General features: G+C 36.6%; 1 protein-coding gene across 1 annotated transcript in view; it reads left to right on the forward strand.

Moving 5' to 3' along the window:
- LOC116709132 (leucine-rich repeat and fibronectin type-III domain-containing protein 2) overlaps positions 1 to 27236 on the forward strand; it is a 171989-nt gene that overhangs the window by 68027 nt on the left and 76726 nt on the right. Inside the window, exons 3-4 of the mRNA XM_032547485.1 lie at positions 6024 to 6153; positions 26001 to 26088. The gene's annotated coding sequence lies outside the window, so the exon portion shown is untranslated. The remainder of the gene's footprint in view (positions 1 to 6023; positions 6154 to 26000; positions 26089 to 27236) is intronic.

The raw sequence follows: 27236 nt of genomic DNA on the forward strand, positions 1-27236 counted from the left end.
TAAAGGCGAACTATTGGAAAGAGCAGGAGTTTCTTAAAGAGACAGAGACCAATTTCAAGGCGTCATATTGCAAAGTCAAAATTCTCATAAGTTGTATTTAATATACGCTCCATTTTTATAACAACTGAAGGTAACATAGTTACTTGATTGTCCAATAAAATGGCACTGTGCGCCTGCAATATACATAATACTGGCCTTTTAAGGTCCTGTGTATCTCAAGATTTTGTCCTGGGGACTCTTTGATTTATTAACATCTACTATTATTGCAGGCCCAGAGTCTGGATATCCCTCTCTACAATATGCTACACCATCTTTGTTAAGGTTCCACTCTGCTAACTTTTTTAGACGATCCATTTTGGAAAAACAGGATGGCAGTTTTTGCTGAGGAACTGCAAACATTTAGTTTTGTAAATTTAAAAAGCTTGGTCTGTGTTTGGCTTTATGTGTCACCACAAATTTAGATTATAATATTTTTATCATCCATGTGCCACCCTTTGGATAACATTCTTTTTGTATGCTAAAGGTTAATGTTCTATTCCTTATTTAGTTCATGTAACATTTGGTAATGGAACATTGATGACCATCCTACACACAAGCTGCTTTGCAGAGAAGTCCTCAATTCTTTAAACAACTCTACTTATGCAATGAGACTTGTGCATCATGATGATCGTCAAACAGCAGCTGGTTTCAGCTGAGATAACGTTAATTCAGTTCAACATGATTTTTTTTTTTTTTGCTTTAACACATATGAATTATGGAGCAAAAGGCTCATTTAGTTGACTCACATGCTATGAGCAGCAAAACTAAACATAGCAGCCTACGATGTTGTAAGAACACAGCAGGTTCGGTGCAGAGGAGGTCTGAAAAGCTGTGAGAGCAAGTTAACGGCTGCTCTGAAGTCATACAGCGATAAATCATGTGCACATAAAATAAGTGCTGTGTATTTAAAATGGATGGAGCAAGTGGACTTTAAAAAAATATATAGTTGTTTAGGTTGGGTGAGAAAGTGATAAAATGGGCGCATTGCTTGATTAAATCACAGAAGAGAAAGACCTGCAAACCTGTTAAGTTTAGGTCTCACTCGGTACCATGTGTAACCATGAGGGAAACCAAATCTGAACGAATCAGCATTTTTTCCCCCCTTCAAGCTATTGCTCAACTATCTATAGATGAACTTTTAAGAATGACTTTGGAGGACATCACGACTGATATAGCACCTTCTTGTATGACATTGAGTAGTCGGTAAAGTGATTTTTATGAACAGCTCCACCTTTCATTAGCATTCATGAAGCAGAGTCCTTTGGAGAGATCAAAACAACAGCAGGATGTACAAAGTGTTTAATCTGACCCCAAATCTTTCAGGCGCCTCGTTTGCAGCTCAGATGACAAGTATGCAAATCCCTGCAGATAGAAGATGTCGCAGGATATCCAGCTACCTGTCATTTTACTGTGATGGGTATTTGCAGACAAATATTGGATGTGACTTGCAGGCCATTCCCGCAGGTCTATGATAAGCCAAATTTGGACAGGTATAGAGTAACACGTGTAGCCTTCGTCAAGAAACTTTAAAGAGTTGACAAAGTCGCAAATCTCAAGGATTCTGTAATGCCTTCTCTACTACTGGATTGTTCAAATTTATCTTCGATGATAAAAGGCCATCGAAGTCAGTGGTACACAGCTTGTTTCATACAAGTGAAAGACAAGCTGTAGCTTAGTTTAAGTGGAGTCCACTGTTGGTCTCGAGTGGCTCTGTAAAGATGTCTTGCTGTGGTTGTTTTAAAGTGATACTTAAATATTTCATGAAGTCTTTGACAACCCAGCCTTCAGCTGATCTAAAACACTGCATCAAGAGTTCTGATGAAAACAAAAAGGAGACATCATATTTCTCCTATATTATCTTCCCTTCGTTGGCTCCCTGTTAAATCCAGAATAGAAACTAGAACTCTCCTGCTCACAAATGAATCCCTTAATAACCAAGCTCCATCACACATCATAGGTCTGATTGTTCCACATGTTTCTAGTGGAACTCTTTGCTCTGCCAGGTTTGCTGGTGGTTCCTAGAATTTCTGAAAGCAGAATGGGAGGCAGATCTTTTAGTTATTTTTGCTTCTCTCCTGTGGAGTCAGCTTCCGGTTTTAGTCTTTAATAGATGTTCTGGCTAATGTTCAACCTTCTATGTGTATCAGAATATTAGCACAGCACATCAGCATGAACAAACCATAGTTAGGGCAATAATGGGGGATGGCAGCATTATTCTGCAGGGATGAGTCTCTCCCACAGTGGCAGGGAAGCTAGTAAGTTGACTGAGCAATGAGCAAAGCTAAATACGGCATGATTGTGGAGGATTTTTACAACTTCATGCCTGCTGTTGGAAAAAAAAGGCAACATAATCTAATTCATATTTTGAACCCAATTTGTAAGACTGTAAAAGTGTTGACTATACCTACTTTAACATCCCTACTATGCTTATGAACAGAAGTAGTGAAGTAGTCCATTGACCTTGTTCCTCTTAATCTTGTTCGATAAGAAGGTATTTCACAAACATCACATTAGAAACAAAAACATCACTCCACACAACACTGGAGTATTTACACACCAAAAGGAATGAAGCACACTTGGACCCCACAAAATCTTTTCATTTAGTGCTACTTATTGGTCAAAAACTTTAAAATGTTCTAAAGATGAACTGTTAAAACATTCATGTCCCCCTGAGGAGTTCCTCCATCCAATATTCCCCAAGATATTTCACCAAAAGCTAGCTATACTCTTAGTTTATTTCACAGAATGTTTATAACAAAATATACAAAAAACTACATTTCTGTATTGATTTCTCAATGTATGTCATACATGTCATAGACTGAATGTTTGGATTATCAGCCTTTTAACATATGTGAGCTTACTTTTTATGTATTCACAACCACCTTTATTTAAACCCTACATAGTCCTGTAGGCTCTCTTTGGGCTGCCGAGTTGTTTACAACATGCTGACATGACAAATAAATGCACGGAGAATGATTTACAGCCTGCATGATGCATTCCTACTCCAGTGCCCACCTGGATTGATGACACAAACATATATTTATCGGTTCCGACTGTAGCTGAATAAGTAGAAGATTCAAAGCTCCCAGCCTGATGAGGTCCTTCTGTGTGTGCTTGCATGCATTTAAGAGGACATGTTCTCAGTCTTATTTATAGCCCACTTTGCGTACAACATGAACCCAAACTGCTGAACAAAGCATGACTGTGACATAAACTAAAAACAAGATAAAGTAAGAATTCAATTAGAATAACTACAATAATATGAAAAGAATACTTTAAAACAAGCATCCATCCATTGTCCAGCTTGTCCTTGAATAGTGAATTGTTTTTTAGTAATTTTTAACCCTTTTTCAGATTTATTTGTTACACATTTCATCTGTTTCATGTGCTAAGATGCGAGATGTACAAACTAGTGAATTCCCTCCTAAATGAACAAACAATCTTGTAAGTGCTGCAGTATGAATTTAAAATTCACCATTGGACAAAAACAGCTTGTTGAGATTTTTTAATTATATTCTTTTTAGCAACAGACTGTGATGACAGTGAACAAACTGTGCTATTAAACTCAAACGATTTCAGCAGAGTTAACTACTTAACAATGACTAGAACAATGGGTGGGCATCACAAGTTTCCCTCTATTTTGGTCCAACTTTGTGACAGTTTTGGCATCACCTTCAATAATTGCATCTTTACCTCTTCAGACCTACTCTACAAAGCTCTGTTCTTGCCGTGTCTTCATACCTGCTATGGCTCAGTTTTGTTTTACACTCACCGATGAATGTTGTGCTAATTTAATTGTGAAAATAGACCCAAAAGATAGTGATTGAAAAGAAAAATACTTTCCAAGTGCAAGTAGTACTCAAAGATGACTCCTACTGTATTGCAACACTTTTTTATAGATACTTTTAGTCTCTTTATTTTGATTCAGTATTCTGTGATTTTTTGTTTTGTTTTGTTTTACTCTCTGTCCTGCCTGTTTTATTTGTTTCACCTTCTTATCTGCTATTTTGTGTTCATGTGTTCTCTGGCTTCTGCACTGTTTTATTGTTTCACACTTGTTTTCAAAGTGCTTAAAAAGTGGTCTGGTGTTGAAAAGAAAGAAAAATCCCTCCCTGGTTCCAATTTGTCATCTATAAATCAAACTGACAACTGCTGGTGACCTATGCGGCATATGAACCAACTACAATATCTCAATTATACACAATGAAACCCTAACTGCCTCAATTCTGGTTGGATTTTCACAACTTCATGCCTGTTTGCTCCTGAAAAGAAAAGAAAGCCCACAAGATATGGTGGGCGCTTGGGCTGCTGTAGGTGGGTTTGTGGAAAAATGAAGAGCACTACCTCCAGGCTGCAGAATCTCATTTCCCATATTGTGTTGCTTGAATGAAAGCAGAGGTGTTCCTGGCAACAAATAACCACTACAACCGAGGGAGTCAGGAAATCTCTGGAGCTTTGTAAAACCCCTTACTGCAGAGGGGGCTTGTCAATTGGATTTGTGGGAGGATATTCTGTAGCTGTCACTGTGAGAGTCAGAAATCACATGATACAAAGAAGTCTTTTTACATCTAATAATATGATACTTTAGCTCTTGAGTGGCAGTGTTTATTTATTCCCACAGGTAGGAGGTATTTCCTCGGTGTAGGAGCCTTTGTGCTGTTAGCCAGAATACTGAAGTATTCTTCAGTTAGTATTCTGGCTAACAATAGCCAGAAAACAATACTTGAGTATTGTCAGCCAGAATATTCAAGTATTCTGGCTAACAAGTAATATATGATTAATGACGCTTTTGTCTGAGATTACAACATGATTTTGGGAGCCATGGATTTTAATACTGTAAAGTAAAATGTGCATTTTTTCTACTTACTCAACCTCCATATCTATCCATACTTCTCAGTCACAGCAATACCTCTATATAATCCAGAACTCTGACAGCTGAGGAGCGCAAGTTCCCACTCCCTTATATAAACTTGACATTAAAGACACAATTAAGGAAATTTTGGAAAAACCTCCAGAAGTGCACTGGCATTCATGACATTCAGTTCTACCAATGAGTCAAGTCAAGTTGATTTGTATAGTGCATTTTACAGGGTTTTACATGGCAAAAAAACATAACGTAGTAACTAATTATGAAACAAGCAACATTTTGTCAAATGCCATTGTTAAAATAATGAGGAATAATCATTATCAAATATACATAAGATATATTAACTGGTACTCTGGTTAATAATGAGTTTTTGACTTGATTTAAATTAAATCAGCATTTCAGTAATTTTGCACTTGCATCATGTCTAGATGTCTGGCAGATGGAGGGTCTTAAGAATAGTCTGGCTTTTAAAAATGTGTGTATTATTCAACAAAGATGGCACTAATTGCAAAGGGACAATGGGAACGCTTTTGTTTATTCACCTTGGACAGCGCAACCTGAAGCCAGAACATTCAGTCTTCTCCCAAATAAATATTGCTAAAACCCTGTCCTGTCTGTCTCAGTCTCAGCACGCTTTCATCTTCTCTCATTAGGATGAAAAGCGGGAGAGGGTTTCTGGGAGGACATGTGCTCTGACATGGTCACAGCATTTTAATGAGGGGATGTGTTAATGCTCAGTTTTTTTTTTATTCCTGCACAAATCATGATTTCCTCCTTTTTATAAAGTGATCAGATGTTGTCAGGATGGACTCCTTTGATATGGATGTGAATCATCCACTGTTTGACCTTTCTGTATTTTCCTTAAACAGACCTTTAAGTCTGGAGGCTTAAATCAAAGATTTGGAGGGATGTAAAAACCAATGTGAGCTGAAGAGGTGCTATTCTGTTTCATCTTGGACTCTAAAGTGCACTTTTAATATTTGATGTCCTAATTCTAATAATACCAGATGCCATATCTGATGACAAAAAAACAACATCTGTCTCTGTTTTAATACTTTGTAAGATAAATTACTGGAGCTTCAAACCCACTGTTGTGCTTCTCTCTGTGTATTTGTAGGTGGCTTGAAAAACCAAAACGAGACAAATAGAGCCAAGAAGATGCAAAGTGAACTTGGACCCTATATTTCTCAAATGAATCAATATGCGTTTGGATACCTGACCTGATCAAACAGCAAAAGCCTGTATTTGTGAGTATGAATGTGTTCATTACTATGATTGAGATGTTTTGCACAGATGTTAGGTTTTAGATTATCATGCAGCCTTCATTTTGCACTGGATGGGTGTGCGGGGATGCTGCAGTGTGTTGATGATGTGAGGGTTATGTTGGATCTACCTATAGCAGCCCCCGGATCTTGGAGGGTGTTCATTTCGTGGTTCAGACTGTGGTTACCTAAACCAGATATAGCTAGCCAGGCCCGTAATTGAATAAAGTCAACCACGCAACAGGAGGAATATCAAACTTTTTTTTTTTTTGTACCAGAGATAAGCTGCCAACACTGCCAGGCAAGAAGATCCATTACACTTTTTGACAAAGCTGCCAGGACAGAACACAAATACATATCTATTTAAATGAGCACAAATAAATGCTGTACTTTTTATACATCTGTTATGCCATGCCTCTAAATGTAATCTAGAATCTATCAGAGAGATGGAAATACTAACATGAAAATTAATTTATTGTGTTCATTTTAAAAGGGATTGATATTAGCAATCTGTGTGTGTCTGTGTGGGGGGGGGGGGGGGGGGGGGGGGCAACCAAGATCTTGTGGCACAACTGCAGATTTAAATTCATTCTTAAAATCTGTGGCAGTTTCCACTGAAGCTCTTACTCCAGTCGTATGGTGTTTGAGATATTTTGCAAAGAAATATGGTAACATGACAGCCTGTGAAATTAGATCAATGTGTATCAGTTTGGTAAGGTGATGTATATGAACCAAACGTTTGGTCTTAACAAGCTGCAGGATGTTTCAACTAATAATGTTAAAAGTCTAAGCATGTGTAAAACTCCTAAATATCTCACTAAAATCTATAATTGTTTATCTGTATTGTGAAATGTAGCTCTTTAACTTGTTTTATGTTATTTTTATGGGTATGACTTTACTTGATTAATAAAATATTTTTCCATTTGAAAATTACATTTGCTTTCTACTTAAATGGTAAACATGTTATACATCCAGAAGGTTTTCCTGAGATATTATCATAGCAGATCCATCACACTGAACATTTTTCACTTCTAAAGCATAAAATCTGTTAAAACCCGCATTCCTGCATGCTGTCCATTCATCACAGTCTCTCACTTAGCTGTCAGATTTTTTTTCCTCCACTTGGAATCATTTTCTCTGACAGAAAACATTTTTCAGACTGTTTTATTTCCTTTTTTAAGATCATCATCCATGACAGCTAAAACTGGAGGCTGTTTGACAGATTGTCTCTAAACTACATTTCTGTGTTAAAGACGTCTAGATGCAGTTTTTGTGGATAGACATGCATCATAGTGAGAAACTCCCACTTTGCTAAGCAAACACTTTAATACAACATTAGGGACACAAAATGGGGACTGATTCACACCATATATCTAATGCTTTGGATCTGCTTTCTAAAACCAACAGTATTTGTTAAGTCCAAGAGCTTTCAAGCAATAACTGTATTTTGTAAGTGCAGTTATTATTACTAAACAAATATTGTGTTGCAGAACAAAAGACAAGACTAGACTTATGGCATAGAGCTGTTAGTATATGGAAGTATGTAACTTGCAAAATTACCAATCTATTCCTCAGTAACCCATCTGATGGGAGAGACTACTTCCATCTTTTTAATGTTCATACATTCTAAAGGTCAATTTTTTTACAACTGTGGTGTGAGACAAACAATTCAAACATGTCTAATCCAATCATGTATGTTGAGTTCTAAGTTTAAAGTTGAAGAAACAGCTTTCTGACAAACTACATTCAGTAGAAAACCTCAAATAAAACTCATATGTCATATTTAACCATTAAGAAAATAGCATTTATCTGTTCTACAAGAAACATATGAATGGACAATATTTATTAGCAGAACAATCATTCAGCAAATTCCAGAAAGCATAAATTAGAAAATATTACTTAATATTAATCAATGTTCCCAACTCTCTCTCTCTCATTTTATTTTTTTCTCTTTCTTTGGTTGGTGTCATTTAGCGCTGTTCCTGCAGAAGTCATTCTTCCTAATTATCCCAGGGGCAAAGCTCCCATGGCATCGAGTTAATCCATGATTGTTTCACCTTTGCTTTCTAAAGGGTGGAAACAGATAAGGACTTTTAGATAAGTGGTGGCAAGGAGACTCTTAGCACACTATGAAATAAACTGCAGCTAAGATGTAACCTGCTAGGCAAATTGGGTTTCATGTTCTCAAAAACGTTGAATTCTTTGGTATCCTTGTGGGGCCAATACAAGAATGTCATGCTGTGTTTTGTACTAAAAACGGGAACAGATTTTTGGTCAGTGTGATGCACTAATATTGCTTATTTTGGAAACAAAAAAATAACTGCATTGATATATACAATTAAATACCATTAACACCTCATTAAAGTAGGGTGACTATGCTGGACCCTCTAATTCAGTCTTTGTGAGTTACATTCAAAGCAGTGGTGTATAGGAAAGGATTGGGACGAGGAGCATGGCTGAACTAAACAAAGTATTTCCAAGCATTTATTATTTTTACTTTCACTAATTTCTAGGTTGGTTTTGTGGGCACTATTAGCAGTGATCTGTATAAAAGCTTTTCAGCTGAAGAACCTCATAGGTACAAGGTTTTATAAAGTATGAGCAAATTCAGTTCATTTTATGACTAGCTTGAACTGAGCACTAGTAACAATTAGCAAAAAATCTGGATTTTCTGTAAACAGCTGCTGCAAACACAGACTCTAAGGATAAGCTTTTGTGGTTTTGTAAAGATGACTGCTTGTGGTGTGACATTCCACAGAATTTTTTTTTCAACCTTTTGTGCTTCCATTTGGGCGTCTACTGCTTCTAGTGACACCCCAAGCACACACACACACACCCCAACAACATCCGGTCATTTTCTGGCAAACAACTGGATGGGATGGGGGTGAAGGGGCCAGAAACCACTGCAGTTTGAACATAATGTGCAATTGTATTTTAAGAATTAGAAATCTTCATTAGAAAACAGTGAAAACTACTTATAATATCACTATTAAGTTTTTATTTTTAACCCATAAAGGAGACTTTATACCATACAACTATATCATGCCACAATAATTTCACATAATCTTACCAGTACACAGTACTTTTGTATCTTACTCACACATTATTTTTTGTTTTTAAGGTGAAGAGGCTGACAGTAGATCTGAGCTCACTGACTGCTTGCAGCAAATTTCTTACAACAAAAATTTCCTTTGTTCTAGTGGATCTCTGTCAGGCAATGTCAACTTGTTTTCTTTTGTTAGGAAATTAACTCTCTGGAGTTCGAGTCTCTTAATTCATCATCCTTTGTTATCCTGTTTCTTTTGGGATAAGGTGGCATACAGATTTGCTTTGGGCCACAGTACTTTAAATTGTAACTTCTGTGATAATTATTAGGCTTTTACAATCTAGTATTATTTAGTAGGCAACTTATTATTTAGTAGTTGCCTACTAAATTTTAATTAAGAAGGCAACTTAAGAGCAATAGGTACAGTCTGATCGCAGAACTTTAAACAATTAGGTTGAGGCTTGGACCTACTTTCATTGTCTGCTATCTCTGTAGCCATTTTCTAGTTTAGAAATAACACACATCCATCTTACTTCAATGGCATGTTCTCTTATGTGTACCATTTTTAAGAGTTGCTAACAAAAATGGCCACCTGTGTCATGTTATGTTTATACCCTATGGAAATTAAGCATTGAATGCTAAAAAGCTGCAAGATGCAAAATAAAATTAAAAATAAAGCAAGAATTGCAAAATATATTTGCAATTATCTTTCAGAAATGTTATGAACTCAAGCTCCCGATGAGTTCAACACTAGTGAACGTGTAAAAAGTGTTTATTTTTGCACCTTCATCTTCTTTTGTTCCTTTTTGCAAAGGAGAATAAATGTACTCCTTTTAAATATTCTGTTTTTCAGTGCTGGACAATGGCGCTGCAGTGAATATTTTGTAGCTTTTTCCAAACCTTTAAAAGTCTTTAATGCTTGTCATAAAAAAATCTTTAAAGCATATTTTTAGCCTAAAGTTGCTCACTGAGTGTTGATCACATCCAGCAAAGTAGTCAAAAATGTTTTTGGTAGGGGCCCTTGGCAAATTGGGCTGTCTCACATTTCTTCTCAAATGTTTTGGTGAGACTTTACTAGTTAAATCCAAGCTGTCAAAAATGTCTTTTTTCACTCTGCAATAGCAGAATTTTCTTTAATAGCCTGTCAGGGGTGCAATGGTCAGCCACTATCTTCTGAAAATATATGTAGCCCTGTGTCACAATAGGAACAGTAAAGTGGTAAAATAGGTTCTTCACAAATTAAGTAATTCAGTGTAAATATGCCCCTTAGGGTAGAAAATATATCTGCAGAAAAAAAAAGACATTTCTGGACTTTAAATTGCCTTCTCGCTCCATCTTCTCTCAGCAGGTTATCAAGGAGATGATAACATGTTAGTGTAACCCTGCGATCCCTCGATTGCTCTTGTCGATTAAACAATCTGGCCTGAAATTTGACCTGCGCTTCCACTTCCATCTTATTTCAGTTTCCCAGTGGCCAAGTTGGTGCCACCCGACACCGGCCCCATCACAGCTCCCTAATCCTCCTCATTAGGCAGAGCCCCAAGGCTCTCCTTACAGTTCACCTATTCCCACATGCCATGCACGCTACCCTGCTTTCATTTTTGGCAGTATGTGGAAATGTCATGAATTTTCCATGTGCATTGTGTGTCAGGACGCTGATCTTCTTGTCAGCTGTAGAACTAGAGAAAAATTAGGAGAAATCAGGTCGCAGTCATTTAATTCTCCAGGTTTTTACCTCTTTTCAGGGAATATTATCTGTCTTTTTTTCTTGTTATTCTTTTTTTTTGTTTATTTTAATGCTGTAAAACCAAACTCTCTCTGAAGTTTAAGTGCGGAAAAACAAATTAAAGCCGTAAAAATCCTCTCTTCCTCTCATGTAAAGGTTGTGGCAGAGCGGCAAATGCTGAGAGGATCTAAATTAACCCCCCTTTGAAGTTGAGCTCTCTGGATTTCTCTATTAAAAAACCTGTTATTGTGAGTCATAGAAACAACTGAGACGAATCTGGAGCTGCATTTTCTCGGTGGTCGACCCGAATCCGAATACGCTGGCTATACCGCTGCATGACACTCTCTGACAAACGAAGCTAAAACTCTGGTGACAGCAGCAGTACAAGGCGAAAAAAATAAATAAAATCTAAAAGTTTAGCCGCTTTAGCTCCTTATCCAAAAATATGTTCAGTGTGATACCATGTTCTATTTATAAATAGCTTGCAGAGGGGATTTTTTTTCCCCTTTTAATCCGAGGCAGGGAGGGGAATGGGCGTGAAATGCTGTACCACAGAGGAGTTTAATATGTCTGACAAGGTATTAAAACTGAAGAACCACAGGCAGAGAAGGTGATAACAGCTGAGAATTATTTAATAGTTTCCTTTATGGGCTGCATGTGTCATTGAGGGTACGTTGTATAAAAGATGTACCAATATTTGTAAGAAAATCAGACATTGTTGTGGAAAACCTAATTACCTCTTTGAAAATGCTAACTCTAATAAAGGAATAACCTGTAAATTTAAGATCGCTTTCAAAAATAAACATGTCTTTTCACTTTTTACTTAGATGACAATATAATATTTTAATGATCCTTTGTGCAGCTTTTAGAGAAATATGCTCTCCTGTATGTATTTCAAAGTCTACATGAACATTTTTGATGAGCCGGTTTCTGTCAAAGATGTGCTGCTGGCTGGTTCTCCCATAACTAGCACACTACCAAACAGTATAAACCATCTTTAAAATACAAAATGAACATGGATAGTGTGATAGTTTGTGAACTTTTCTGGTAGCTTGTGAACTTTTGTAACAAATAGTGGAGACAGGAAGCGGAAATTAAGCTACAACGTCCATTTTGTGGCTACAACGTCCATTTTGTCTCTCAGCTGGCATCACTTTTTCCTACATATCATATCTACACAGCCTATGGTTTGTTTTGCACTCCATGGTTCATCTTATAGGACATGTCTATGCCTGTCAGTGTCACTTTTCCCTTCAGAGAATAATCAAATCCATATAAGGAACCAAGACAATGTCAAGAAACTGATCCTGGCTGTCACTGGAGATGTGTTTCTGTAACCCAGCAACTGTGGTCCCTTGAGAGGAATGTCCTGAAAATAAGGCCCTCAGCTTTTCCATCAGAACAAGAGCTGCCATTGGAAGCACATTTCAGGCCCTTTTATAAGAGGAAAACACTTTTAGGTAAACAAAGAAAGCTCAACCATGAGAATAAATCATCATATACTTCACTGAAAAAAAAAGAATTACCTTCATTTTTTAAAGTCAGACTTTAAATAAGGTCTTGTCTGTTAGAATTTTTCAGGATCAAACTTAACACGCTGGGCATCTTAGATAAAAGATATAGAAATTCACACACAATACTGAGCTCATTGTCCCTCAGTAAGACATTAAAATGCAAAATAACCTCCAGTTGTTTAGAAAAACATCATACTTGGTTTTCTTGGTATTCAGGAAAGGACAAGACTTAGAAAGCAATTCCTGTACCAGATTCAGACTTGATGTGAGAATCAAAGCTGCTGCCTCAGCATGCTTCTTTTTGCATGTTTAACACAAAAATATAAATAAAAGTAACCTGTATTTTTCCTTAGTGGAGAGATTCAGGGGTGCAAGTCAAGCATGAATAGTCACACTAAAGTAAAAATATAAACACATACAAATTGAATAAGATTATTTACAGTAAGGGTACTTTTACAATATAAAAACATGATATGCAGTTATTAAAATAGCATACTCAGATTAATAGAAATGTACAACTGAAAGATATTATTCACACTTTTACCTGATTAAAGATTGATGTAAACTGCAAACTTGTCTAACAATAAACTTTACTGCCTTTTAAGAAAGAGTATAGCCATGACAAATTGTGAGCTGGATTCATTCTTTACTATCTAAATTTTATAAAATAGAGTCAAAATACTTGATATCTACGTCAGTGAAGTCAGGCTGAAATGAAAGAATGTGGTTGCTTTATTCTAAAGTGGATGAAAATGAAACAGACATCCTTCAAATGATAAAATAATCCAATATGAGCATTGAAAAACCTTCAAAATACTGTATTATGTATCTGTTTAATATAATAGGCTATTTAGCCTTTTGAAAATTATTTATACTCTTTGTCTTATTTCTATTTATAATTTTATACTTTGCCTGTCAGTGACTGACTGGCAGCAACATTAAAAACCTACCTTGTGTGACATATTTACACACCTAAAACAAAACATATCTTTTTGCTTATTCTGAGCTTTTATTTCATTCTTGTGTTTTATTTATTTGCTAATTAAATAAATATCAATGTATACAATTAAAAAAAATAATGATACATACTGCAGTGTACGCAGAGCATTACAAGATCAAAGAATGGCTCTTAGTGAGGCTCCAGTATTATCTTCTTAGTAAAGAGAAGTTCAGAAGACTCGGATGGTTCGTGAATGTCTCATCACTATATTGCAGACTTTTGGACACAGTGTTGTCCCATATATGCCACAAGTTAGTCAACACCTCCGCACAATAGGCTCTTTGCATGTCAGCTTCCGCGTCCGGGTAAAAGCGACTCCATCGTTTCCGATCTATTGAAAAAGGCACTTTACACTGGGTATTTGCAGGGCTTGTCCAAGGTAACAATTAATGATGTACATCGATCCGAAGTCCCAACAAGTAAGCTGGAGAAAGGTTTTAAGATGTTCGCCTCGTTATACGTTGAAGGTGAGTTTTACTTTCTTTAAACTTTGTGGCTAACATTAGCTTTAGCTTATGCTAGTAGGCAATATTCTCGGACATTTTTCTTGTAAAAATATGCTATTTAAGTATCTAAACATTTTTCATACATTCTAAAGGACAATGTTTTTACCTTATTTTCAAGTATATTACGTGTGTTTATTGTCGTTAGTGTCACAGGCCAAGTAAGGAGGGATTTTACGGTTCAGGCTTTTTGCTTCTGAAGCATGAGGAAGCACAACAACCCCATAGCTTAACAGTAGAGCATCTCTGGTGTCGGAGTTCTAGTTCAGCTGACTGTTCAGGTTCAAAGTTGTTGCTTTTAGAAAAATATGACCGTGTTCCTTAAGGTCTCCGTGTTATTTTGTTTTATTAGTTTTGTATGCTTCCTGTGAAGCAGGACGGTTTTTACAGCAGTGTGTACAGGCAGATCAGTTGTTAAATAAATTAAAATAATTATATCCCAACTTCAGAAGATTTGCCTTTACCTTTACAGAGCTCTGTGGTTCATCCACAGAGGAAGTCTGTAGCTTCTCATATTGAGGTCATCAAACCAAATTTCAGATCTACCATAACTGACTGACACCTGCTGGCCTCAGGTTTGCAACCAGCTTGTGACTGAGAAACCAGTAACCTCCTCCCAGATGATGACATGAACTTGTTAGTTCCTCTGTCCATTTAGTAGCTGATATATTGTGAAAATCCAGTAGAAATGATGCACTAATCGAGTCATGTTTACATAGAAACAACGCGCTGCGAGGCTTTGTTTGTGAGACTTGCGGTCATGTGGGTCGGTTGTGGGCGGAGCTTGGTAAGGTTCATTCAGTGCAGTGAGTGACTATTTTTTTCCATCACAAATGCTTATGTGTCTTTGTACAGCTAGCTTTGCTAACATCATGTCAACGAAACTTACCTTTCTTTGAGCTTCTTTTCTAAGTGACGAAAAAAGTTAGACGTAGTCCCCACCGTTTGTGAAAGCGAAGCGCTGCTGAATTAGCTGTCGCCATCGGATGTCTTATGATTTATGCAGCACAATTATATTAGTGACGATTAGACAGACATCTTCTGCCCCTCAAAGAAAACCACTGCGCATGTCTTGGAGCGCCGCGTGCAAGTGAAAGGTGGGGATGGGGAGTGGGAAAGTAACAGAAACACGTAATTGGTAAGTCACGTTATTGTTTGGATTGTAATCGGTGCGTTTTGCATCCAGTGAAAACAAACATGTTAACAAATAAACTGGACAGTATGCTGTAAGTTTAGGGATATTTTCACAGCTGCGGTCTTGACTGGTCTTGAAATAAAATCCCGAGTCCTCAGCGCCCGAGTCCAAGTCCGGTCTCGAGTACTGCAACACTGCCAAATACTTAATAAAAAAAGGAACTTGTTATTGTACATAAGAAAATATCACTTTACCCGACAGTCTCCTAATAAAACCAATCTGTTCCTTCCTTTGATGACACTCCACTTCTGCACCAAGGTTTTTGAAATTTGTAATTTTGCCAAATAGAATGGACAAATTACATTAGTAGCATAGGATGTTCTTATTATTCTAACTCATTTGTCTTTAGACACTGTGTACACACATACCCAATATTTCATGGGTAGTTTTCTCTTGAGTTATAATCTATCACAGAAAATAATTCAATATCATGCTCCAGTGTTTACATGCAATGTTCCACACCCATGTTTTCCACTGACTTAGATGGCTTTCAGGGTAACAATTAAATATCTGACAGCCTTTAAATGTTAAGAAATTCACAACAGAAGAATAGAGAGCAAAGTGAGAAAGACCAGCTTTTACTCCTACATATCGGCCTGCATGACAAAGCTACACAAGTTATTTGTTTGTTTTAATCCTCAAAGATCTATCTCTCAGCACAGCGGGGATATAGATTCATCCAACAAAAACAGAAATACTCAAATTATTTAAAGTTCGACTTTGTGCTGCAGTTTTGGCTGAAAATAGAATTCAGTTCAGAAATAATGGTTTGGGTTTTTGTGAACAAAAGATCTTTGAAGAAAAACCTAAACTGTATTGTTTGCTATCAGTAAGCCTAAGAAATCTAAACTAATTAAATTGGGAGATCTGAAGAACAATTTACTCAACTATGTTCACATTTTATAAGCAATCATGCTTCTGTCCTGTGACAGAGTGCAATAATACACAAGACTGACAAGAGCAGAAAAAACAATCAATCCTTAAAAACAAATGTCAAAAGAGATTGAACTGTTGAGATAATGAACATTACTAAATTGTTGTATTTTCCAAATTTGAGTGAAGTATGAAGTGAAATGATTAAAAAGGATTTGTTCCAGTGAAGTAAGCACAGAACCCTAAAAATTAAAGCTGACTGTTTTCTCCTGAACTCATGAACCTCCCAAATGTCATGATATTCCTTGAACATTTTTCCGCATTTTGTCAGGTTGCAACCACAAACTCACATGTAAATTATTGGATTTCATAATACTTGTTTTAATGCACAGAAGGATGTCATGTTTCACTTTACAAATAAAAATCCAAAAGCTGTGGCATGCATCCCTTGATTTCGCAAAATAAGATCAAGCGCAACCAACTTCATGTCACAACAGAGTCCACCTGTGTCTTAATCTCAGTATAAATGCAGCTCTTCTGCAAAGGCCTTAAAGGTTTGCTAGAGAGCACTGGAAAATAATAAACTCTTTAATTTACCTCAAAGAAGTATGGCATAGACGTACTAAAACATGGCTGATCAAAACTGAGCAAGAAAAGAACAGGTGCAGTGGGACCCATGGGGGAGATGTAGAGATCCGCAGCTTAAGTGGGAGAATCTTTCATCAACACAAATATTAGGATGTCCCATTTCTTACAAACTAGAGCACACATGTAAAAATGAGCTGCTGTGGTCAGGAGACCATGATTAAACTTTTTGTCCTACATGCAAAATGCTATGTGTGGCAGAGAACAAACACTAAACAAAGTCCTGAAAACACACACCGTTCATTTCATAGTTGTGCACAAATTTATGTTGATATAAAATCCCATTAAAACACCTTGATGTTTGTGGTTGTAATGTAGTATGGATAATTTTGCAAAGCATAAGTGATCAGGTTTATCAGTTGTTTTCTTTTACTGATTTTTTAAAATGTAATATAGTATGTATATACGATATTATACTATATTATATGTATGTATATACTATATTATAGTATATAATATAGCATATATTATATACTATTATATACTATATACAGTATAAATCTTCCTTAGAAGGACATTTATACTGCTTGAGAACAGTTTGAGTTCTGAAGCAACTTTAGTCTTTTAGGTTATCCAAATGTCATTTTTTCTTTCCTGCCATTTTCATGGACCGTTCCTCCTACCATAAGATCTCCATTTTTCACAGTAAGTGAAAGTGGATCTTATACAAAACATAAACAGTAGTGCTTTTATTCTTATTGACTTTGACTTCTGCTCTCTGTGGAGATCCTAATTTATTCCTGACCTTTGGTGATTCCCTGCTACTCACCGCATTTGTACATTGGTTTGTTGGTAGCCTGCCCTTTAGATCAGAAACAGACCTATGTGTTCTTATGTTTGCATGAGCCATGCGTGGGTGTAATGCAACAGGTGCTGCCGAGACGAGTAAACATGATCGCAGGAAGTCGCCTTTCAAGGCCTGTCCGTCACAGACGGCCCTCTGTGCTTGTTCAAGGGCAGGTTTTTACAACTGTGGGACATTGACAAAGGGAGGAAAAATCACAGATTTTTATCCTTTTCCCTGATTCCTGCTTGGTAAATATTATCACAGTGCTACAAGCCTCGAGGTATTCCACTATGTGCTCCTGCATACCTAATCACTGCATGGAAAGACTTATTCCGGACAACTTTTAAGTTTTTTTGACACAGAAGCAAAGTTGTGTTTATTTAGCAAACTGCTGCTCTCAAAGCAGGGAAATGTCGTAATATAACCTTGAAACTCCACAAACTCCCCAAACTACTATTTGTAAGGATTGTAATGCTTTATGAATAGGATTTATAGTCTTTAAAACACTCAGAATTAAAGTTTAGTCCTATAGTTTACTTTTTCTATCTATAAGATATGTATTGAATTTATTACTTGGCTCATTATTCTCTATTACATTATGCTGACACATTGTTAACAAAATGTAAATTCCTTCATCATAAATCATCTGTTTGGAAGGACACAGTGTGCTACCTGACCAAATTTGCTTCTAGTTTTTCTCTGGGTTGAAATCAGGCATGAAGGTCTAAGAAATTAGAATTGGAATACTGTTAAAGACCCCCAAAGACTCTGAATCTTAGAAATTAAAACTCAATGAAATCTTCAGTTTATTATCAGCATTGAAAAGATTGTGGAAGTTATCCTACTGAACAGTTTGGGTTGGAAACATTGTGTGTGAACAATACAGTCTGCGCTTCAAGAGCCTTTCCATACAGATGCAGTAGCTCATGGGAAAAAATGCCTGGCCAATCATTGAGAGCACACACAGTACAGTACATGGATTTAGTTTTGAATTGGCCAGCATTTTCTTTAATTTTAGTTTTTAAAATTCAGTTCCCTTAACAGATTTTTAGGTTTTCATTAGCTGGAAGCCATAATGAACTAAAACAAGAAAAACAATCTAAATATGTCCTTTTGTGTTTCTCATCTTCATAATACTTGGGCTTCACTTTTGAAATTAAATCTGCTGACCTTCTAATGTATTAAAATGCATAAAATTGTCTCAGGTTAAGTTTTATTCATGCAGTTTTTAAGATGGCCAGACACTAAATGTGCATCGCCTCAATATATTGACAAGATCAAAAGTTTGAGCTTCTATGTGTTTTTTTTTCTCTCCCTCTCTGGCTGGATCAGATAATATCTACAACAAACGTGCAACCAGTTACGTGTTTTAAAGATTATTGCAGTCATGCGTGGCGCAATTGTGAACAAGTGCAGTTTATATTCAAGAACACAACAGACAGGTCAGGAATAAAGTGGAGAAGAAGTTTACAGCGGCGTTAGGTTGTAAACAATATCCTAAGCTTTGGACACCAATGGTTCAATCCATCATCTGAAATGAAAAGAGTATGGCACGTTACAGTTTCCAAAATAAGGCTATTCACCTAAACTGACAGTTTTGACCAAAAGAACAATAATCAGAGAAGCATGATAACTCTGAAAAACCTGAGGTGAAATACAGAGGAGGAAAATCTGCTAACAGGACAACTATTGCTCATCCTCTCCATAGATATGTTCCTTAAGAAACTGAGGCAAGAGGAAAGTTGCTTTATTTCAGCAACTTTCCTCTGCATTCAGCAACTGTGGTAGAAAAACTAAAACTGGAAATCACACTGAACACATCATCTGCCCAGTGAAACATGGGGGTGGCAACATAATGTGGGGAAGTTCGTCAGGACAGACAGGAAGGACATGAAGAGGAAGATTGTGTAAAAGAACACCTGTTGGAGGCTGCAAAACACTTAAACTTGGGGCATAGGTTGAAATCAGATTACAGCTTGCTATAAAAAGTGTCAACTAAAAGTTTAGAAAACATAAATGCATGCAAAATGTTCTTAAGCTAGTGACTGGACACTTCAAACTGTGGAAAACTTAAAGTATACTTTTGCAAAATTGGTATTCATACTCAGATGTGGAACTCAAATTATGAGAGACCCTTACCTGATCACTTCTCTAGATATAACTCTGTACTAACAGACCTGTACACTAACTTAAGTGAATAGTGATGAAATCATCAAAAAGCCTGTGGATGCCTATCTTTTTTTCATCTGGCTGTTAGAAGAGGGAGAGAAATATTTTATAATCAGGGCATATTTTTTTCTCAAAGTTATTAAACTTTCATAGTTCAAGAACAAACTACTCTACTTTTGGAAATATACAGTACAGACCAAAAGTTTGGACACACCTTTTAATTCAATGAGTTTGCTTTATTTTCATGACTATTGACATTGTAGAATCACACTGAAGGCATCAAAACTACGAATAACACATGTGGAAATATGCACTAAACAAAAAAGTGTAAAACAACTGAAAATACCCCTTATATTCTAGTTTCTTCAAAGTAGCAACCTTTTGCTGTGATTACTGCTTTGCACACACTCTGCATTTTCTTGATGAGCTTCAAGAGGTAGTCACCTGAAATGGTTTTCACTTCATAGGTGTGCCCTGTCAGGTTAATAAGTGGGATTTCTAGCCTTATAAATAGTCATGAAAATAAAGAAAACCCATTGAATTAGAAGGTGTGTCCAAACTTTTGGTCTGTACTGTAAGTTAGAACTTACAGTTGGTAGTTGGTATAGTTTTCCATTATAGTCAGTTCTTGTGTTGCATATACAGAGTACCAACATTGTATGCTTGCATTCTTTGCCTTTTAATATTTCATTTCAGTTTGATATTTTCCACATCTATTAGCCTGAATTATTTTATCTGTATAGCCTCCATTTGATGTTCAGCACCTAAAAAGCTTTGTTTTTTTACACTGATTTTTGGCACTAACCTTCTATTCAGGCCAGCCTTACCAAATACATCGACAATGAACTATGGTAATCTAATTAGATTGTTTTGCCGGACAGTCATGGCTAGTGATCTTCTCTCATCTCCATCACTATTTTATAAATTCAGTTTCTCTAGATCTGTATCAAGGTACATTTGAGGTAGCAAATTATGAAGGTCGCAGAAGCAGGAAAAACAAAGTCCCTCAACTTATGACGATTTTCTGAGAAACTGTTGTACAGACGTCAGGTGCTGGCACAAAGGCTGCCACTGCCTCGGGAAAGCTTTTCACCTTGAAAATTCTCAGCCATCGTTTTCAATTTTACACTACATTTCATTTCACATTTAGACATTTATATTGTATATTACCCTTAGCTCACAGTGTCTGAGTGCTACCTGTGTAACATTACCCCCAGGGTAGAGAGCTGCTCTGTGCTCATGACAACCAGCCAAAATTCCCATGGGACATGTTTTAAACTTAGCTTGGCTCCATTCTAGCCCACATGTTCACCAACCTCGCAGGGGAGAAAGGACTCCAGATGGCCCGCACGTCTGTGCCATCCAAGCTGAAGTTAACACTCGTACTCGTCCAAGCCAAGGCGTCAGGAGTGACATAGTTTGTTCTGCCATTCAGGCAAGAGAAAAGCCAGTTTTTTTTCTGAGAGGGAGCTGCAGTGGAGGAACAATAACAGCTATGGGACAAATGGTAAACAAGTTATGTCGAGTTTGTTTCATTTTATGGTGCTTTTGAGATCAGAAGGCTCAGTGCCTTTCAGAGGTACTTATCCTTTTATACATTAAACAACAACATTCAGTTTATTTTACTGGTATTTTATGTGAAGGACCAGTACAAGTGTTAAATTGTAAAGTCGAAGGAAGTGGACAAATATTGTTCAAATTGTTGTATGTACATTTGTAATCAGTGAACCTGAGTCGTACTATGTAACTACCTCTTGACAGCTGTTAGTCTAGTCACGATTTTTCATTAGTCTTCTTCAGATTTAAACATTTAGAGACAAAATACTTCAAGCTCAGACTGAAGTGGACGGAGAGTCCAAAAGTCTTAATGGGATTTTGGACTGGGATTACACTGTACCATTCTTTTTAAAAAAACGACTTTTGCTTGCAGTGATTTAGTTCATCTCCAATGTGAAATTTTATAATTTCTTCTCATTCTCTATCTGGCATCATTCAAAATTTAGTAAAACACAGTTAAAAAAGAAATCAAACTCTTTCTTGTATTTTTAGCCTCACAAACATGCTTGCGTTCTGAAAGATTAACTGTTCACAAAAGAGCGCTAAATTTAATGGTGCATTTAAAATTCTTTAACCTTACAACTTTACATAAATGTTCTAATCCAACGCATTTTTAAAAGGATGAGCTATGAATTTAGCAAGCCCCAAAGCCTGCAAATATATTTTTAGTAGTTTTAGAATTGTAAAATCCATCAAAATTAGTTCATCCAAGCAACTCTCTGTTCATTGCAAAACTGCATCGGAGTTTTGAGCAACCTCCGATGCAGTTTTGTGATGTTGCTCAAAACTGCATCGGAGGAAGAATTCTGACAAAAGAAACTCAATTAGAACCCTACCCAGAAAAAAATGTCAAATTCTCATTTCAGCATTAGTATTAGATACTTTTCTGAATAGCATCTGAATACAATTCCAGAGGTATCCCTCAGCTGCCTTGTAATTTCTCCTTGTGTATGTTATCTCAAGCTCTTTTCTATGTAATAACAAGTTCCCCAGCTTTGATGCTCTTTAAATGGCACTGGCTGGATGAGTGGTCACAGATATGGAGTGAAAACCACACGGACTGCGTAATGACAACGTCTGAGGATTCGATAAAGCCTTTTCTCCCGGGCACTACAGCCACCCTTGTGGAAAATGTGATTACGCTTCTCCACAGGAGGCGCAGTTGGAAGATATTTTTGCGGCTGGGGAGAAACCTGGTTTTGTCCTTGAAACCCATGTTTTGGTCTGCCTCAAACACTGACACTGTCGTGTGTAACAACCGAATGAGTCTCCAAAAATAAAGTTCATAAATATTTCATTCCTGCTAAATCTAGCTGAGTACAAACCATACTTTCTTTATGGTTTGGTTGGTTTTTTGCTTCAAATTACACCAAAGTCTTGAATAACAAAGAAAGCCACTAGATTTGTCACTAGTTTCTTTTTTGAAAAAAAAAAAAAAAAATTAGTCAAGACAGGTCTGAAGTGGGTATGTTGACAACCATGCTCTGCTACAAACAATATTGCTTACCTTTTGTAACCCTACCATGTATATTTTAAGGACTTGGTCGTGCTATAAGTGATGTATCTGGAATCTTCCAGTTAGCTTTCTGGGTGCTTTTCAGAACTTTTATGATACTTACTTGCTATTTTCCTAGATTTTACCGGTTCCTTTCTTTGAACTTACACAGGACTTTACGTCAATTACTTAGTACTTTTATCAAGTCGCTTTCCCAAAACTTACTGGATACTGAGGTGCTGGACTGTATATGATGTAAGTTGCAATGGGTCCTAAAGTTTTCCTGAAACTTACATCTTATGTTCTGAAACGTTAGTGGGTTCCCTCAGGCTACTATATACTTTATTGCTGTATTATGTTCATAATATATTAGAATGTTAACGGACGTTAATTTCTGTCATTCAACTTAATTAGTGAAACCTATTTTAAACAGTGAATACTCACAAAACAAACAGAACTTTTCATTAAATTTAAACTAAATTCATCAAGCTTAATGGAAGTAATGCTTGGCATACATCATTGTCTGAAAACAACCTGAGTAATACATGACTTTCATGTTTTCAAATGGACTTAATGATTCTGTAATTTATTAAGTTACATGTAGTTTATTGTTCTGGGACACAACCATTTCTAAAACAAAAATCTACAAGTTGACACAAATATAAGAAATGATATTTTTCATTTCATTATAGGAACAGCTTGCCTCCTTTGCAGCTCTACAGTAGCTCAACCATCTTCCACACAGGCTTTCACACAAAGCCTGTGTGAAAGTTTATCTGTGCTAAGGATAAACTAAGGATATATTGTTGTGCATCCTGAGCCAATGACCATCATTCTCTTCTGGTTCCTCTGAACCTTTCAGGTTTACAAGCTGCAAATTGTAGCCTGGACAACAGGTTCATATCTGTAAATTAAACTCTGCAAAATCCAAATGATGGTGCCCGACAGGAGTGAACAGATTTTAAATGCATTGCGAATGTGATTAATAGTCTTGTTGTGTTGTAATAAAACTGTGCTCTCCTGGCGTCTTTGAAAGTCTCAATTCCCACACTCATTTTGCAAGCCTGAATGTGCATCGCAGCAGGTTAATGTGCAAAGCAGCAGCTTTAAATGGAATCTCAATGAAGGCAGGGAATGATAATGTGTTGTTTGCAATCTGTGACTGTTAATCTGTAGAGGATAATGATAACTCCATAAAAAAAAGGGGGATTTAAAATAATCAGCATTAAACACATCACCTACCTCAATCATTGCAGTTTGTATATTTAAATTAGAATAACATTTACACATATTTTTAGGGAAAGGTGTGTCTCATCATGTAAGAAAAATGAAAATCTATATTAATTTGTTAAATACATCAGTGTTGCTGATCCTTTTGACTGAACAGATTGCTGATCTGCATCTTTGAGTCTGTTGTACACAAAGACTAAAGTGGCGGATTTACATTTAGATAACTTTTTAACTACTGAGACCTGCAGTTACAGCATTTATATATTCTTACCCATTTGTGCGAGATGCTAATGTTTCATCATAGATGTTAATGTCAAAATGACTAACTTTAACTTTCAAACTTAATTTTGTTCTACACAAGAGTAGATTGAGAGAAAGTTCAGGTTTGTTTTCCAGTCATGAAAGTGTTTCATTTAAGGTAGGCTTTGCAGGACATTTAATAAGAAGAAAATATTCATATTTAAACATTAAATATAAATGCTTCAACATAAAATTTGCTCTCATTATATTGTTGATATATTACATTTTAAGTTTATAAATTCATTAAAATTTTCCAGAATTAAAGACTTGCTTTCATGTATTAAAATGCATGTACTGTTATATTATGTGAACTGAATATCTGTTTGCTTTTTTATTTTTCTACCCATCAGTCAATTCTGATTCACTATTATTTTATTCATCTATTCATTTGATCTTTTTTACTTTACTAACTAGCTCTTTTTTCTGTTATTCCTTTTTTTTAACGTTATTTTTCTGACTTAGCTATGAAATTATCTGCTTACCTTTAACTTATTTTTTTAAGTATTTATATATGCTTAGATTGTTTGTTCTTACATCTTTTAAATAGTTAGGTTTTTACTTATTAATCCATTGTGTTTTTTGGTGTTTTTTTGTATACCTCAATTATGGATTGATTGATATATTAATTGATTGATATAACTTGGTCATTTTGGCCTTTTAGTTTGATTTGATAAGAAGTGGAAAGTAAAGTTCAGTCAGGACTTCCTGAAACTAAAGCCAGAAACTAAAGTAGGACTTCATTCAGCTGTCAAAGAACTGTATGGTGACGTTCTTGCAAGGTTTTCACCCATCAGGCTGACATCCAGTGCTGGACCGCAAGGGCAAAATTGAGGGTGAACACGAAAGCAATGAACTGGAAAGCGACACCAGGGGCAGAATAATGCGAGAGTCTAGATGTCTATGAACACAATTGGTTCAAGTATCAGCATTGATAGAATTGGCTGGATCATGTGGTTCAGTGAAACCAGACCTCATGAGCCCCAAGAGGAAATAATCATCGTTACAGCCAGAGAACAAAACCAAAGGACAGCATATTTCCTCTGTTAGCTTCTGCAGATAAACATATCATAAGTGCGTGATCTTTGTGAGCCGTGTCATTGATGGTTCCTCACACATGAAGCAGAACTCAGATGTCCTCGCTGAGATGCATGCGTCTGCACCCACATTCTCACTCCCACACAATCTCCCAATGCAAACACGTAATGCAGCGCCCCTGCTGCGTGTTTAGAAAGGAAAACAGCTTGTAGGGATGACTGGCCACGAAAAATCAGAGAACAAAGAGACAAATAACGCTCGTCAAGTCATTGCAGAGATTATAATGTCACTTGGGAGCCAAAGCCCAGCATAAACACCCCGCTGTGCAAAATTTCAATAATTTTTCCTTACAGCAATATTACCCCCCTCTTTCTCTCCTTTCACCCTGCTTTTGTTTGAGAAGCACATAATTCACTCCAAATCATAGCTCTGCTGTCTGAATTTTTAAAGGGTTTTGTAGCTTAGCGGTGAGATTTGCCCTCGGCGGAGACATGTAATCACCCCTGTTTTGTTTAGGATGTAGAGGAGATAGTTTTCTAACTGTGTCAGAAATAAAGAATTATGAACAGTCACAAAGGTCAAATGTGTAAAACATCAAGCGATTTGTTAATGCATAAAGGCTGATTTAGTATTCACCTGCTAAGGAACAGCTCTTGACCTTTTCATTTTTAACACCTTTCCCACAGACATGTTCATGCAAAAGCGATGTGTGAGACATAGACTTTGAGCGCCATTTTCTTTTATCTCCTCTCTGTAGGCTGAGTGTTCCTCCAGCTTTCTGAGAGTGAATGTGTGGCCTGGAGAATTTTCTGAGGGACCATATGGCACAATACACCACAATATAGGTAAGGTTGGCTTTTGTCACAGCGTGAAGCCTGACATCGCTATTGTATCAAAAGCTGAGAATCTTAAGGTCATAATGTGGAACTTTCTGATCTGGTTTCTGGATTTATTCTTGCTTTTTCTCAAGAGGAAGAAGTTAACAAAATAAAAAAAAGTCACACTATTTACTAAGCAAAGATTAAGCCAAAATGGAAAAAAAAACTATGTGGGAAATTCAACAGTTCATACAACCACCTTTAGTTGGTGGTTTAATGAACTAGCTGAAATTCCTATTGCAGCTAGAGATAATTGTTTTAAGTGTTAATTCATTGTGAAGGAAACCGTTTTACAATGTTCCTTCAGCTCATTTAGGTTTCCCAGATAGTAACTCCTACATTGCTCTCTTCAAGTTAACCTAACCATTTCAGTCAGGTACAGTTTCCAACTTCTGTTGTAGATTTTCTTCTTCAATTTGGATCAGTGTCTAGTTGGATTGAGCTTCCGCTGCCAGACGTATGGCTTCACACTGAACTATGGGATACTTTGGTTTACAGAGAACCTCACGTTCAACTCAAACCTATCAACAGAACAGTTCTTTTGTAAACACACAAAGGTGAGCCTTTGTCTGAGCTCCCTTTCAAAAACAGATGTCATCTAAATCCAAGAGTTTCCAAAAGGATTTGTTTAAGTAGCTATTGACTACAAGATGCCAGCAGCTGCAAAACAAGATCAAATCATCACTCCTCCACCACCATGCCTGACAGTTTGTGTGAAGTGTGTGTCGAAATACTGTGCTTGGTTTTATAAAAGCATGCTTCTTACTGCCACAAATCTCTAATTTGTTCTTGTCCTAATGACATTGTTCCAGAGTGGCTAACCTTAACCCAAGTCAAAAACAAGCCTTTTTAGTCTTAGAGAAAATGCAAGAACTTAATCTGAGATTTACATGGCCTTACTTGGAATTTGCTGGAAATTTCTACATCTGGGAAACTTTTTCAGTTGGGAATAATCTATGTGTATAGTGATTGACTTTAAATTGCCTGAACATGACCTCATGACACTTGACTGATGGGCAACAACAATTGCTTTGCTAAAGTAATTGCTAATGTCTTTCCCTCTGGTTCCAAACAGCAAACTCAGAAAAATCCTGCTTTTAGAGGAGCTTCCCCTT

Source organism: Xiphophorus hellerii, chromosome 19 (assembly GCF_003331165.1).
Source record: "Xiphophorus hellerii strain 12219 chromosome 19, Xiphophorus_hellerii-4.1, whole genome shotgun sequence".
NCBI lineage: Eukaryota > Metazoa > Chordata > Actinopteri > Cyprinodontiformes > Poeciliidae > Xiphophorus > Xiphophorus hellerii.